Genomic DNA, 16,371 nt, shown 5'->3' with positions numbered 1-16,371 from the left:
TCATGGCCATCGCAAACATGTTACAGTGCTGCACAGATTTTGTTTATGGCCAGTTTGGGGGCCAGTTTATGGCCAGATTTGGGGGCCTGTTCCCAACAGACAACTGTGTTGAAATGTGATTAGACCCAAAGAGTATGATCTAAACCCAGCAAGATTCATCTGTTCCGATTTGTTGTTGTTGTTGTTTTGTCTTGTTTTTTTGTTTTTTGAGACGGGAGTCTCACTCTTGTTGCCCAGGCTGGAGTGCAGTGGCGCAGTCTTGGCTCACCACAACCTCTGCCTCCCGGGTTCAAGTGATTCTCCTGCCTCAGCCTCCTGAGTAGCTGGGATTACAGGCACCTGCCACCATGCCCTGCTGATTCTGTTTTTAGTAGAAACAGGGTTTCTCCATGTTGTTTGGGCTGGTCTTGAACTCCTGACCTCAGGTGATCCGCCCGCCTCAGCTTCCCAAAGTGCTGGGATTACAGGTGTGAGCCACTGCACCTGGCCATCTGTTCCAATTATTTTCCCCCTCTGTGTAGCATTCTTTTCTCCAGGGTATGAGGCAGGACCCTCTGTGGCAGATAAAAGGAGGGTAGGAGAAGGTCAGAGAGATACTCTGTTTGCTTTACTGGGGAGGGCTTTGGGGGTTGTGAATCAGGAACCGTGATGACTATATATACATATGTATATAATATCACAAGGGGAAATAGGGAGTGATTGTTAATGGGCATGGAGTCTTTTTTGGGAGCATTTAGAAAAAAATGCTCCTAAGTGGATTGTAGTGGTGATTGCACATGTCTGTAAATATACTACTAACTTCCGAATTCTGTGCTTTAAATTGGGAACCGCATGCTATGGGATCTATCTCTCAGGCAACTTTTTTTAAAATCACACATTCCAACACACTTCCCGAGTGTCGTAGGGGTGGGCGGCCTCTCAGCATGACAGCTCCACTCTATGACTGCGCCTTCATTCAAAATCCGTATGGCCTGCCAAGGACACGCGGGATGCTGTGAGAGATAGTGACATGACCAGGACGCAGGCCTGGCCTTTCTGAGACTCATAGTCTGTTTGGAGAAGCAAATCAATACTCAGCTGCCTCTGCCAGAATAGGAACTGTGGGTGCTCATGACAGGAATGGCACAAAGTGTAAGACAAAATGATGAAAGGAAAAGCTGGAAACCCCAACCAGTCCTTCCTCCTGGGGCGGAGATGAGCCTGGGGCAGAGGGTGATGGCGTTTGGCAGCGATGTTCCTTCTCCCTGCTTTGGGGGGGTCACTGAATGGACAGGTGAACTGATGGGTGCCTGTTGAGGGCCTGCTAAGGCCGAGCCCATGACTGATGGGCGTCCTGGGGAAAGCAAGGAGGGCCGAGGCACAAACCAGGGCACCTGGGACTCTACAGCCCACCAGGAAGGGATCAGGGAGAAGCTGACGCCCAGAGTGAATGGCCCGCAAAGGCAGCAGGAGCAGGGTGCTGGGTTGTGCACCCAGAATGGCATGTGCTGCCGGAGAGCTATGTCCTCGCTAGCTTCCGTCCAGATTGTGCTCTGAAAGCCCGCTGTGCTGGCAGATGCCTGCTGGGCGCGTCCTCATGGACATGCACGCAGCGCTGTGCAGCATTCATGGTTTGAGCCTGGGGTAGGGAGGAGACGGTGGACCCGCAGCTCAGTCCCTGAGAGCTGGCTTCCTCCTTTCTTGGGGGTCCATCTGAGGCAGGTCTGGGGAGGTCTGAGGTTTAGAGAGCTCCTAGTGCCCCACTGGGGAAAGGTGACAGCCCTGGGCATCTGGCACCTTTGCTGGGGAGGAGGCCTGAGAAGAGGGGTGGGAAGCCAGTCCGGGATGCCAGCCCCTGCCCACCTTCTGGAGGATTTCCCTACCTCACCTCCATCCCCAGGCTCCTGAGCCCTCCTTGCTGTCTCAAACTCTGCTCCGAAGAAGGCAGCTCATGCCCAGGCCCCCAGCACCACCAGAGTGTCTCCACACGGGAAAGGGTGGCTCAGAGAATGGCGTCCTCCCAACACCCATGTCAATGAACACAGTGGCAAAGGGCCAGCCCCACTGGAGTTAGTTCGCCCATCAAAGGTGGAAACGCAAGGGCTGCGTTGGGACTGGGGAAAGGGGCATTTTAAGCCTCATCTTTCATTCTAAAAAGAAAGTCTTCTCCCCTAGTTAAAATCGTATTTAGGTGAAGGACTTAGCTTTTGGGGAGCACCCTGAGGCTTGCTAATAAAATCAGAGAAGCCCGCCTAGTAAAGGCTACCAGGAGCCTGATCTCCTCTCTTAAACCTAACCTCCTTTCCCACCGGGGAAGAAAAGCCCAAGTTTCTTGAATAAAAGACTCAGATCCCAACAGTTTGGGAGGCCGAGGCAGGCGGATCGCCTGAGGTCAGGAGTTTGAGACCAGCCTGCCCAATACGGTGAAACTCTGTCTCTAAAATATAAAATTAGTCGGGCGTCGTGGCGGGCGCCTGTAATCCCAGCTACTCAGGAGGCTGAGGCAGGAGAATCGGTTGAACCTAGGAGACTGAGGTTGCAGTGAGCTGAGATCCCGCCATTGCACTCCAGCCTGGGTGACAAGAGCAAGACTCTGTCTCAAGAAAAAAAAGAAAGAAAGAAGGAAGAAAGGAAGGAAAGAAGGAAGGAAGAAAGGAAGGAAGGAAAGAAGGAAGGAAGGAAGAAAGGAAGGAAGGAAGGAAGAAAGGAAGGAAGGAANCTCATCTTTCATTCTAAAAAGAAAGTCTTCTCCCCTAGTTAAAATCGTATTTAGGTGAAGGACTTAGCTTTTGGGGAGCACCCTGAGGCTTGCTAATAAAATCAGAGAAGCCCGCCTAGTAAAGGCTACCAGGAGCCTGATCTCCTCTCTTAAACCTAACCTCCTTTCCCACCGGGGAAGAAAAGCCCAAGTTTCTTGAATAAAAGACTCAGATCCCAACAGTTTGGGAGGCCGAGGCAGGCGGATCGCCTGAGGTCAGGAGTTTGAGACCAGCCTGCCCAATACGGTGAAACTCTGTCTCTAAAAATATAAAAATTAGTCGGGCGTCGTGGCGGGCGCCTGTAATCCCAGCTACTCAGGAGGCTGAGGCAGGAGAATCGGTTGAACCTAGGAGACTGAGGTTGCAGTGAGCTGAGATCCCGCCATTGCACTCCAGCCTGGGTGACAAGAGCAAGACTCTGTCTCAAGAAAAAAAAGAAAGAAAGAAGGAAGAAAGGAAGGAAAGAAGGAAGGAAGAAAGGAAGGAAGGAAAGAAGGAAGGAAGGAAGGAAGGAAGGAAGGAAGGAAGGAAGGAAGGAAGGAAGGAAAGGAAGGAAGGAAGGAAAGAAGGAAGGAAGGAAGAAAGGAAGGAAGGAAGGAAGGAAGGAAGGAAGGAAGGAAGGAAGGAAGGAAGGAAGGAAAAGAAAGAAGGAAGGAAGGAAGGAAGGAAAGGAGGAAGGAAGGAAGAAGGAAGGAAGGAAAGAAGGAAGGAAGGAAGGAAGGAAGGAAGGAAGGAAGGAAGCAAAGGTGAAAAAGCAAACCTGCAGGAAACCCCTCCAGCCTGATCATGATTCCTGGGACCCTTTGTAACTGCTGTGAGAGGCTGGAGGACACCCGACCCAGCAATGTGACTCGCTTCCTTCCGCACAACTCCGAAACTTGTGACTTGGTCTGAAGGAAAATGGTACTACGATGCCTCTCCATCCTCTGCCTCCTCCCCACCCTTAGCCTGGTGCCATTTTCTCTACCTGGGTGCCCATCCCTTCTTGCCTAGCCAGTGCCTGTCCCTCCTACGGGAAGCCTCCTCCAGCAGTCCAGTTCTCTGCTACAAACCACAGAAACCAGCTCTGGCTAATTTAGGTAGAAGTGGAATTTGTCACGTCAGGTGCACACATTCTGGGAGGAAGGGGCCCAGGCTGGGAGGCTGGACATCCTCCTCAGGACTGGTCTGGCAGGGAGGAAAAGCACTGCCACCACTGCGGGGCAGGCACAGACACCCAAATGCACCCCAGCCCCACTCACATGGCCTGCCAGAGCAGCTGCCGCCTGGGATGCCTCCAAATCAGGCTGAGGCTACCCACGCTCCTGCACCTGCTTTCTGAGTGGCGTCTGCTGGCAGGGCTGAGGTTCCCCACCCCTCACTGTAGCCACAAGGGAGCCTGGCACAGTGAGTGCCTGGCGTTTTCAGCGTCTCTGGTGGGGGATTCCTCAAACACAGGAAAGGAGATAAAGATCCCAGATGACAAATGGCATCCTCCCACGAGTGAGGACATCCAACTGTGCTCTTTTCTTTCTTTTCTTTTGTTTCTTTCTTCTTTCTTTCTCTCTCTTTCTTCTGCCATCTAACTGTACCCGCTCCTTCCTTCCCTCCTTCCCTCCTTCCCTCCTTCCCTCCTTCCCTCCTTCCCTCCTTCCCTCCTTCCCTCCTTCCTTCCTTCCTTCCTTCCTTCCTTCCTTCCTTCCCTTCTTCTTACATAAAAATAGAGACAGGGTTTTGCCATGTTGCCCAGGCTGGTCTCGAACTCCTGAGCTCAAGTGATCTGCCCACCTCGGCCTCCCAGAGTGCTGGGATTACAGGTGTGGGCCACCGCGCCCGGCCTCACTGCACTCTCTCTGCTGCCTGCCTTCCCTGGCCTACAAAATCTCTAAGTCTTATAACAGGCTGCATCAGTCATTCAACGCATATTTGAGGGCCCAGGCCAGATGCCAGGGTCACATTTCCTAGAGACACTCCTTAGAAGAGTGTTCTGTACACATCACTTAAAATTCTGTTTCCCTCTGGGCAAAGGGTCAGCGTCCTTAGACTGCAGCAAAACAGAGGCATTACACAAGTTCCTGGATAGCTCTTAAAAAGGAAGGCCTGGGCCTGGCATGGTAGCTCATGCCTGTAATCCCAGTACTTTGGGAGGCGGAGGCAGGTGGATCACGAGGTCAGGAGATCGAGACCATCCTGGCTAACACAGTGAAACCCTGTCTGTACTAAAAATACAAAAAATTAGCTGGGCGTGGTGGCGGGTGCCTGTAGTCCCAGCTACTTGGGAGGCTGAGGCAGGAGAATGGCGTGAACCCAAGAGTCAGAGCTTGCAGTGAGCCGAGATCGCGCCACACTGCACTCCAGCCTGGGTGACAGAGCGAGACTCCGTCTCAAAAAAAAAAAAAAAGGAAGGCCTGGTGGGCTGAGGACCAGTGTAATAGCTGCCAGGTTCCTCCAGCATCAGGGACATTCCAACCGTCCCTCACCCTGTAGTTCATTTGAAAATAACTTCCTAGAATAGACAGTGCTGTCAGCATCTTTCTGCTGACCACAGACTACTCTGGGCAGTATTTTGAAAATGAAACTGATGTATCAAAAGCTTGCAACAGGAAGCAGCAAGGTTGACTTGACTGCCTTGCCTTGTGGGGAGCCCTGGGCTGTGACCCAGGGTCATGAGGGTGGGTCCTCTCGGCATGCAGCCAGGGACCAAGAGCTTAGTTCTCTGTTCCCCCACTGTCCCACTGAATAGCCACATAACCCTGGGCAAGTCGCCTTGGTCTGTTTCCACGTCGGTGGAACAAAACTGGTGTTCTGTGCTCCCAACACAGGGGGTTAGGGGACCACAATGGGCAAATAAAAGGCTACCAATGGAGATTCTCTCAGTGTTGCTAAATGGTTAGAGTTAATAGTGTGTTTGGCCTGGATTGAAACAAAACTAAACAAGCCAACCCTCCACTTTTACCAAAGAAATTGAGGGTTCCCCCAAAATAAGTAAACCGGTCTCTGGAGTGGGTAAGAGCTCTTTTTTCTGGGTATTTTCACTGCTCCCTTAAGAAGGGCCCGACCCATCGCGCTCAGGGGAAATAAGCGCTGAGAGGAAGTAAGGAGAATCGAACAGCCCTTAGGTCCAGGCTCTGGCAGGCACTGCCTCCGCCCCACCTGGCTTCGCCCCGCGACCAGCCCTGCGGCCCCGCGAAGGATCCACCAATGAAGGGCCCAGGAACTGCAATGACCTCATCAGGAGGCTCCCTCATTGGCGGCCGCCGTCGCGCCCGGTCGGCTGGTTCCGTTCGACTCCGGAAAGCCGCGCCGACCTCAGTCCCCCAGGGCTGAAGGCAGGTTGAGTTCTTCCCCACGTATGCGAGCCTCGAAGACTTGTCTCAGACAGCAGACCCCTCAGAAGCGCAAGGCTGCTTTCTGACAAAGAATCGAGTGTTCCTTTCAACCAGCCAAGGGACTGGTTTTCGCGCTGACCCTTTGACGGGCGTGTTTCCGGGATTTTGCTTGGGACCTTCATCGTGCCCTCCCTACGTCCCTGACACGTCTCGCTTCCCGCTCGTTTCAGCCGTATATTCTGAGGAGTTTTCTCTTGCTTCACAGTAGATGGACTTCTGAATCCCCACCTTACTGTTAAATGCCAGTGATCATCTCCCCGCACAGCTAACCTGGGAATTAGTCCACTGACACCGGGAGAGAGGGGACACGCCTTTCACAAGGTCACACGGCAGGTCAATTACAGAGATGAAAATCAAATCCACGTTTCCTAACTTCAAGAGTTTTTCAGGCGCCTTATTATTATTATTCGTTTACTTTTTTATTTTTATTTTTATTTTTTGAGATGGAGTCTCACTCTGTCACCCAGGGTGGAGTGCAGTGGAATGGTCTTGGCTCACTGCAACCTCCGCCTCCTGGGTTTAAGCGATTCTCCTGCCTCAGCCTCCCGAGTAGCTGGGATTACAGGTGCCCACCACCATGCCAGGCTAATTTTTGTATTTTTAGTAGAGACGAGGTTTCATCATGTTGGCCAGGCTGGTCTCGAACTCCTGACCTCAGGTGATCCACCCACCTTGGCCTCCCAAAGTGCTTGGAGCTACAGGCATGAGCCATCTTGTCTGGTAGTCATTATTATCATTTTTTAATTTGCTGCCTGAGAGCTCAGAACAGGAACCTCAGCTGCATGGCAGCACCCATAAACCAATCCCATTACAGCCACTCTCACTTTGACAGGACAGAATCACCGACCAGAGCCCAGGACCTCCTCGACCAGCACTCTCCTCTTACAAATAAGGAAACTGAAGGGTACCTGATCATAAACAAGTTGATGGGCAGCACTTGACCCAGACCTTTTACTTCTTACCCCTCCACCCCCGTTTGGACTCCCAAAGGTGGGGAGGAATAGAATGCCCTACCAGTCCCCAGGGAATGGTTCATGCAGTCAGCATGGTTTCAGTACCTTTAGCATTTGATTTGGGAGAAAGAAAACAATCAGAAGTGTCTGTATGCCTCACCAGCGGTCCAGCAGGTCCCATAAGCCTTCACCCACAACCCTTCTGACCACCAAGTGCTTTGCTGCAGGAAAGGAGACCAGATTGTTGGATTTTTCTCATCTGATGGTCGGGGGTGATCTGGAACTGCATATGTCTGAACACTGTGACCCTATCTTGAGTGCAAGAGTTTTGAAAACCCAGGACCACTTTGTTAGATGGTGAGGGTTGGTGAGCAAACTGGGCCTGAGATCTTTTTTCAAGGCTTGCCTTGAGGGTAACATCCTCCAGGAAGACTTCCTGGAGCACCCACCACAGTAAATTCCTGGCGCTCCCCAGAGCTGTTGTTCACTTCTTTCCCCCACTAGACTGTGAGTTCCTTGAGGGATGACCATACCGTACACAATATTGTATCACTAAGGCCTAACACTGTGTCTGGCACATAGTAGGTACTCAATAAACGTTTGTTGAATGGTGGAACCTTGCACATTATGATTGGCCTTGTGCAGGGGAAGATCACTCACAATTCCTAACTGAAGCAGATTCTGTGTCTATCAGGCTCCTTCACACAAAATGAGAATTAGTTTCTTTTTTTAATAGTAACATGTCCGAAGTGCAAACTTCAAACCTGTTTGCTGATACAGCTCCCCAGGAACAACCAAGTCCTTCTGCTTACTTAGTTCATGATTTCTCTTGAAAACTCCTGATGTCAGCTGGGCGTGGTGGCTCACACCTGTAATCCCAGCACTTTGGGAGGCTGAGGCAGGCAGATCACTTGAGGTCGGGAGTTCAAGACCAGTCTGGCCAACATGATGAAATCCTGTCTCTACTAAAAATACAAAAATTAGTCAGGCATGGTGGCATATGCCGGTAATTTCAGCTACTTGGGAAGGTGAGGCAGGAGGATCACCTGAACCCAGGAGGCAGAGGTTGCAGTGAGTCAAGATCGCACCACTGCATTCCAGCCTGGGCAACAGAGCAAGACTTCATCTCAAAAACAAACAAACAAACTCCTGATATGTGAATCAACAACATCATTTAAATCAGACCATTCTGCCGGGCGTGGTGGCTCACACCCCTAATCCCAGCACTTTGGGAGGCCGAGGCGGGCGGATCACCTGAAGTCAGGAGTTTAAGACCAGCCTGACCAACATGGTGAAACCCTGTCTCTACTAAAAAATACAAACATTAGCTGGGCGTGGTGGCAGATTCCTGTAATCCCAGCTACTTGGGAGGCTGAGGCAGGGAGAATTGCTTGAACCCGGGAGGCGGGGGTTGCAGTGAGCTGAGATCGAGCCACTGCACTCCAGCCTGGGTGACAGAGCAAGACTCCGTCTAAAAAAATAATATTTAAATAAATAAAACCATTCCACGTGTTTTCTTCTGTGCCTGGTCGCTAGGAAGCTCAGAAATCAGTCTAGCCTCATGCTGAGGAACAGTCAGTCTCCTCCCTGTTGGCAGATACACCTTTCTCCCCCGTATCTGAATAGTTTCCCATCTTTACTTTGATGTTCATTTACATATATAGGTGGGTATTTTATCACAAGCCCACTCTATGCCTTTTTTGGAGAAGGTAGGACAGGTGGGGTACAGGGTAACACGGAAGTGTCCCCAGAACTCTGAGTGTAAGGAAAATACTCATGAAGATTCCTATTACAGGCACGGCATGACAGCTCACGCCTGTACTGCCAGCACTTTGGGAGGCCAAGGTGGGTGGATCACTCAAGCCTAGGAGCTCGAGACTAGTCTAGGCAACAAAGCGAGACCCCCATCTCTACAAAATTAAGTTAGCTGGAGATGGCGATGCTACTTGGGAGGTTGAAGCAGGAGCATCGCTTGAGCCCAGGAGTTCAAGGCTGCAGTGAGCTATGATAGTGCCGCTGCACGCTAGCCCAAGAGACACAAAGCAAGACTCTGTCTCAGAAAGAAAGAACAAAACAAAACAAAACAAACAAAAAACAGGCCGGACGCGGTGGCTCACGCCTGTAATCCCAGCACTTTGGGAGTCCAAGGGAGGCGGATCAAGAGGTCTGGAGTTCGAGACCATCTTGGCCAACATGGTAAAACCCTGTCTCTACTAAAAATACAAAAAATGAGCCGGGTGTGGTGGTGCACGCCTGTAGTCCCAGCTACTCAGGAGGCTGAGGCAGGAGAATCGCTTGAACCGCAGAGGCGGAGGTTGTTGCAGCGAGCCGAGATCGTGCCACTGCACTCCAGCCTGGCAACAGAGCAAGACTCCGTCTCAAAAAAATAAAAAATAAAAAAAGGCTGGGCATGGTGGCTCATGTCTGTAATCCCAGCACTCTGGAAGGCTGAGGCAGGAGGTCACTTGAGGTCAGGAGTTCGAGACCACCCTGGCCAACACAGACCCTGTCTCTAAAGTAAAAAACAGAACAACAACAACAACAAAAACCCTTCCTATTACACAAAGGTTCCTACTATGCAGGCTTAAAATCAGTTTCATTGTTATGGTGTCTAAAGCCTGTGCAAGGTCGGCGTGTATGGAGATAAGTAAAAATTCACAGAGCTGGTCCAGCCTCATTCTGGGCAGGGGAACATAGGCTTTGGACATGTGGATATTCTCAGCTCTGGAGAAGTGGGTTCAACAGTGGGACCCAGATGGCCTTCTGAGCTTTTCCAGGGCTGACAACCACCTTCCTGAGACCTTCCCCTCTCTGGTCCTGAGTCCACGCCCACCAGGTAAACTAAGGATGATTGCAGCTTTGCCTGCATCCTGACACTACGAGTGGGGTCTCCTGATTATGAGATACTGGGGCTTGGCTTCTACTGCAAATGAGAGTTGGCATGGGGTTGAAACAGTGGTCTCTGGTGGGCTTCATTATCGGGACTAGGCAGAGCACCCTGGAACACTGACATGTTTCTAGACTGGCAAAGCTGAAACTTTAGACCATGGTTTCTACACCTGACTCATGCTACCCAGGGCCCTTCCTGAGCAGCCAATCAGCCTCCTCCATCTGGCTGTCTCTCTCAGATGGCAACAGATGGTAAATTAGTGGCACCAGCTTTGGTGCCTATAGCAGAGTCACCCAGCAAGTTTCCCATTGCTTTGTCCCTACAATGGGAACGATGGTTCCAGGCGGCTGGAAGTGGCCCTTGGGAAGAAGGTCAGGGGACCCTCAGGGAACTCCAAGGGGGAGGGGCACAGAGCCATATTGAATCCACCCTCAGAAACCCTGCTCAAGACAATGGCGCTGATGCAGCCTTTTTTTTTTTTTTTTTTTTTTTTTTTTTTTTTTTTTTTTTTAAGACGGAGTTTCGCTCTTGTTGCCCAGGATGGAGTGCGATGGTGCAATCCTGGCTCACTGTAACCTCCGCCTCCCGGGTTCAAGCGATTCTCCTGCCTCAGCCTCCCGAGTAGCTGGGATTACGGGCATGCACCACCACGCCCCGCTAATTTTGTATTTTTAGTAGAGACGCGGTTTCTCCAAGATGGTCAGGCTGGTCTCAAACTCCCGACCTCAGGTGATCTGCCTGCCTCGGCCTCCCAAAGTGCTGGAATTACAGGTGTGAGCCACTGTGCCCAGCCTAACGCTCTATTTTAAAAAGTTTCCCTTTGCTTATCTGCAGTAGGATAGAAGACTATTTATCCTGTCATCATTTACATCTCTACAGTCTTTACGGCTGCCCCTGCCTAATATTCCCACTAACGTGAGTACAAAGAGAGACNTTTTTTTCTTTTTAAGACGGAGTTTCGCTCTTGTTGCCCAGGATGGAGTGCGATGGTGCAATCCTGGCTCACTGTAACCTCCGCCTCCCGGGTTCAAGTGATTCTCCTGCCTCAGCCTCCCAAGTAGCTGGGATTACAGGCATGCGCCACCTTGCCCAGATGATTTTGTATTTTTAGTAGAGACTGGGTTTCTCCATGTTGGTCAGGCTGGTCTCAGACTCCCGACCTCAGATGATCTGCCTGCCTCGGCCTCCCAAAGTGCTGGAATTACAGGTGTGAGCCACTGCCCAGCCTAACGCAGATTTTATAAACGATAACCTTGTCCATGAAAGCAAACCTACAGACTCGAGGTCTGATAAAACTGGAAGCTGGATAACTCAAGTGTGGCATAGTCATGCCACGGAATATTATGCACTAGAGGAAAGAAGACACGATGCCATTTTTAGAAAGCTCAAAACAAGTGAAACCAAACAATATCGTGTATAGCAAGGGTCCCCAACCCCTGGACCACAGACTGGTACCGGCTAGTGGCCCATTAGGAGCCAGGCCGCACAGCAGGAGGTGAGTGGTGGGTGAGCAAGCGAAACTTCACCTGTATTTACAGCCGCTCCCCATGGCTCACATTGCTGCCTGAGCTCCGCCTCCTGTCAGATCAGCTGCGGCATTAGAGTCTCATAGGAGCACAAACCCTACTGTGAACTGTGCATGTGAGGGATCTAGGTTGCATGCTCCTTATCAGAGTCTAATGCCTGTCTCCCATCACCCCCAGATGGGGCCGTCTAGTTGCAGGAAAACAAGCTCAGGGCTCCCACTGATTCTACATGATGGTGAGTTATATTATAAGGCAATAAGAATAGAAATAAAGCGCACAATAAATGTAATGCACTTGAATCATCCCGAAACCATCCCCCCACCTCCTTGTACCCATGGAAAATTTGTCTTCCATGAAACTGGTCCCTGGTGCCAAAAAGCTTGGAGACCTCTGGTGTATAGGGTTACATGTTGTACCCACATTATAAGAAGTGGCAGAAAGCAAGTTTAGTGCTAAAACTAGCTAAAAAACAAAGCAAGGGTATAACAAACACAAAAATCACAATGCAGTTAACTCTGGGGTAGCCAATAGTTTCCCTGCTGGTGTTCATCTTATTATTTTATTATGTAGGTGCCCCTTGATTCTGGGTATTTTTGTATGTGTCAAATATTACATAATTAAAAGCCAGCTGAAGCCAGCTATCATGACTGCACTCTCATTACTCACGCTCCGGGGCCTGCGAGCTGTGGCGTGGTTTCCAGGTTCCCCACGAGCATCGCTGCAGCGACCGCCCACAGCAGCAGCTGCTGATGGCTCACACCTCCCGGGGCTCCAAGGCCTGTCCCTGGCTCTGGCAGCGAGATGACAGGGCTGTTGCCCCGGCAGGGTGAGGCCAAAGGTTAGAGGTGGTCATTCTTTCTGCTGGCACACTGAGGCCCCTTGTGGATCGGGGTTTCTGGGTTTCTGTCTCCCCCTTCAACCTGCCCATCGGCTTCAGACAGTGGATCCCCACTTCCCTGTGGGGCTGTTCACTGGGATGCTCACCTGCTCAATCCCAGCCCCTCCACCTTCCTTCGACTCATTCATTCATTCAGCCTGTATTGACTGAGTACTCACAGTGCATCAGGCACCGTTCTCAGTGCCGGGAACGCCGTTGTGAACAGAACCACACACAAATCCCTGCCCTCCTGGGACTTTTGTTCTAGTGAGGGGAGGCAGATAATACACCCTCAGTTAATAACCATAGATCAGGTGGGACAAGAAGAAAACTACAGCTGGCTAAGGGGGTAAGGGTGAAAGGAATGAGGGGGAGCGAATGTGCACAGAGTGGTCGGGGAAGGTCTCTGTGAGAATGTGACCTCCCTCCGTGCCTTCAGAAGGAAGGTAGGGAGGGACTACATGGATTTCTGGGGAAGAGCCTTCCAGGCCAGGCGAGCTAGGAGAAAGGGCAAAGTTCTGACCCCTTGTCCCACCAGTGTCTCCTTCCCCTAAGTTCCCTCTATCCTACCCTGGCCACAATCCCTCTCATTCTCTCTCTCTGTTTTCTCTCGCGTGCCTGTTCCCATGCTGCTCATGTCTTCCCTTATTCTGTTTGCACAGGGAATCCAGGCTTTCAGAGATGAGGACTGGGAGGTCTCCAGAACACACAAGCCCCCTATTTGTACTGGCCTTTGGAAGGAGCCTACAGCCTGCCTCCACTGCTCCTGGCACCCCAGCTGTTCTTAAGGAATTGGACAGAAGTCAGACTCCCTTCCCAGCTGTCCTCCACTTCTTTCCTGCCAGGCACCCCAGGCCCCATGCTGGGATTGGGCCTATAGGCTGTGATTTTCCACATCCTTGTCCAACCTGTACTACCTGAATGCCTAGAGGAAAAGATACTGCCTTAATTACTATTATGAGCATGAATGCCTTCTTACTCCTGAATTTAGCTGAGTGCCACGTGCAGGTAAAGTCACCTGGAGAACCATCCGGGGACTTTGTCCTCATAGGATCACTTGTACCTCTTTAGGGTTGCTGTGGCAGCTGCCAGAGTGGTCCGGGCCATGGATAAGGGCCAGGATATGGCAGGCAGAAGTGGAAACAAGCCCAGAGGCCACAGGGCCCAGCTCTCAGGCTCCCGCGGTGAAGGCCCAGAGGGTTCCTTCTCTCTCCTGCTTCAGGCTGACAATGTTTGTCAACCTCTGCTCCCAACCCCTATACCCAGCAACCTCTGCGCCCAAGCACATGGTCTGAAGAATATTCTGGCATTGGGCCCCTGTGGGGGTGGCCTGTCATGAAGGTGGAAGCCTGGAATGTAGTGACATGGATTCATTATTGGGGTGTTACATCCTAAGGAAACGCACTCGCAGGCTGGCTGTAGACCTTGGGGACTCCAGCCTCGTTCATTTAAGCTCCTACACGGTGCCAGGCCCTATGTGGGGTGCAAGGGGCAGAGAGACGCAGAATGACAGCTGACATGGCACTCCGTTGGTGCACTGGCACTGTTCTTTTTTTTTTTTTTTTTTGAGATGGAGTCTTGCTCTGTCTCCCAGGTTGGAGTGCAGTGGCATGATCTCGACTCACTGCAACCTCCACCTCCTGGGTTCAAGCGATTTTCCTGCCTCAGCCTCCCGAGTAGCTGGGACTACAGGAGCGTGCCACCACGCCCGGCTAAGTTTTTTATATTTTTAGTAGAGATGGGGGTTTCACCATGTTAGCCAGGATGGTTTCCATCTCCTGACCTCGCGATCCACCCAAAGTGCTGGGATTATAGGCGTGAGCCACAGCGCCCGGCAGCACTGGCACTGTTCTATGTGCCCTACCCCTATTTCCTCATTTCCTCCTCAACCAGCTCCAGGGGGAGGTAGCACAGTCAAGGAACAGAGGCCTGGGGAGGTTAAATGCCGTGGCCCAGGCAGCACCCGCCCTCATGAAGACACCTTATCAGGTAGGGAGGCAGACAGATGGCCCTCATCATTTACCTTCCAGTGTGGAAACTGAGGCAGTGTACGCATTAGTCAAGATTAAGACCCTGCCCCTTCCCAGAGGGAGACAGCAAGTGCTGTCACACAGGGTCTGGATAAGGCTGCCCTGTGACCTTTGGACTGTGTCTGAAAGAAGGCACAGGAATCTGTCTCCTGGACCAGATGGAGAACATTCCCAGCAAATCTGGAGAGACAGACTGGAGTTGGGACAACAGGAGGGTGTCGGCAGAGAGGAAACATCTCTTGTGGAGATTTCTTCTCCTTCCCTTCCTGTTCCCTCTTGGTGGAAGCTAAGGGCCAGGGTGCTGAAGTGTCCCCTGTTGAAACTCTAACGTTCTAGTTCCCCTTTCCCTGGGCTGTTCACGGCGTCCAGGGCCTATCAGCTCAATTTCCATCACCTCGGCAGTCCCTGAGGTGCCTGAAAGTGATAGTGGTCACATCAAAAAACGTCTCCTGATCTTCCCTCCTCGCCTGTCTTAAATGTCTGTGATTCAGCCTCGTAATTGGTAAACTGAGGTCCACAATGTGTGTTCTTCATCAACTCCGGGCTGTGGTGGGGATGAGAAGCTGCATGTGACTGCTCTTGGAAAGCTGGAGTAAGAGCACCCAGAAGGAACAACGATGACCCCTCAGTGCCTCCTCGTGACTGCGGGTGGGCTACGGACCCTTCCAGACTGACAGCTTCACTCTCAAATGCAGGACCCAGAATCTAACACCACCACCACCACAGCTATTTCCCTGGCAGTATTCTCAACACTGCAGTCACAGTGACAGTCCAAAGTATAGGTCTGATCATGCCACTCTTCTGTGAAAAGCCCTGCATGGCTGCTCCATGTCACCAGAGTAAAAGCCAAAGTCTTATAATGGCCCACCAGGCACTACACAGAACTGCCCCCCAACCTCTCAAAGCTCATCTCCTGCCTCGGCCCCTCTCCCTCACTCCACCCAGCCCCTCTGGCCCCTGCTATTTCTCCAGCCCACCCAATGTGCTCTAACCCCAGAGCCTCTGCACTTGTGGTGTTCTCTGCCTGGGATACTCCTCCCGCAGAGATATCCTCATGGCTCCCTCTTACTTTCTTCAAGTCCAGTGCCACCTCCGTGAGGCCACCCCTGACTACCCCATTTTACATGGCAATGCTGGCTCAGGCTGAAGTGCTTTCACTGCTCACTGCAGCCTCCACCTTCTGGGCTCAAGCAATCATCCTGCCTCAGCCTCCTGAGGAGCTGGGATTACAAGCATGAGCCACCTGCCTGTCCCAACTATGTTCCTCACTGGACCTTTCTCTGTTTCTTCAAATAGCCATTTTTACAGTCTAGTTTACTACTTTATTTTGCTTATTTTTCCCCCGAACTGGAATGTAAGCTCCCTCAAGACAGGAATTTTGTCTTTTTAGTTCACAATTCTATCTCTGGAAACTGAAACAGCACCCAGCACATAGAAGGTGATCACTAGACAGTTGATTCACTGAAAGAACACAGCGGGACACCTCCCCAGCTCTCAGTCTAGGTGGCCAAGACAGGAGGCCCCACCAGTGACTGTGCCTTTCCCTCAGGGGGCCTGAGAGCTGGCATCTGAGAGTGGCAGTCCGTGCCTGGCTCCGCTCAGCCGTCTAGGGCACCCCTGGCAAGTGCTGTGCCTTGCCTGAGATGGAGGAGTCTCCGTCCACCTCTGGCTGGGTAGGGGCTAAGGCTGCGGGGCAGAGGGGCACCTGCTAAGGGGCACAGGCTAACCGGGCCCAGGGAACCGCTGGCCACCTGAGATGGCAGGACAAGCTCGGGCCAGCCTCCCCCGACCCCTCACACCCGGCTCACCGGTCCCGCCGGGCGGTGACCTTCCCCAGGGTCACTGCCCTTTCTTGGCCCTACTCCTGGGGGTCCAACCCGCTCCCAGGTTGTCGCTAGCTCCCTCCCGATCCTCTCCCTCCCCTTCATCCTGCCCCGACCCCCATCCCACCAGACCCCTCACCCGCCCTTGGTCAGATCTCTCTCCTAC

Source organism: Rhinopithecus bieti, unplaced genomic scaffold, assembly GCF_001698545.2.
Source record: "Rhinopithecus bieti isolate Rb0 unplaced genomic scaffold, ASM169854v2 scaffold_12086, whole genome shotgun sequence".
Classification (NCBI taxonomy): Eukaryota; Metazoa; Chordata; class Mammalia; order Primates; family Cercopithecidae; genus Rhinopithecus; species Rhinopithecus bieti.
The sequence above is the reverse complement of the archived record's forward strand: the minus strand, read 5'-3'. Positions refer to the sequence as shown.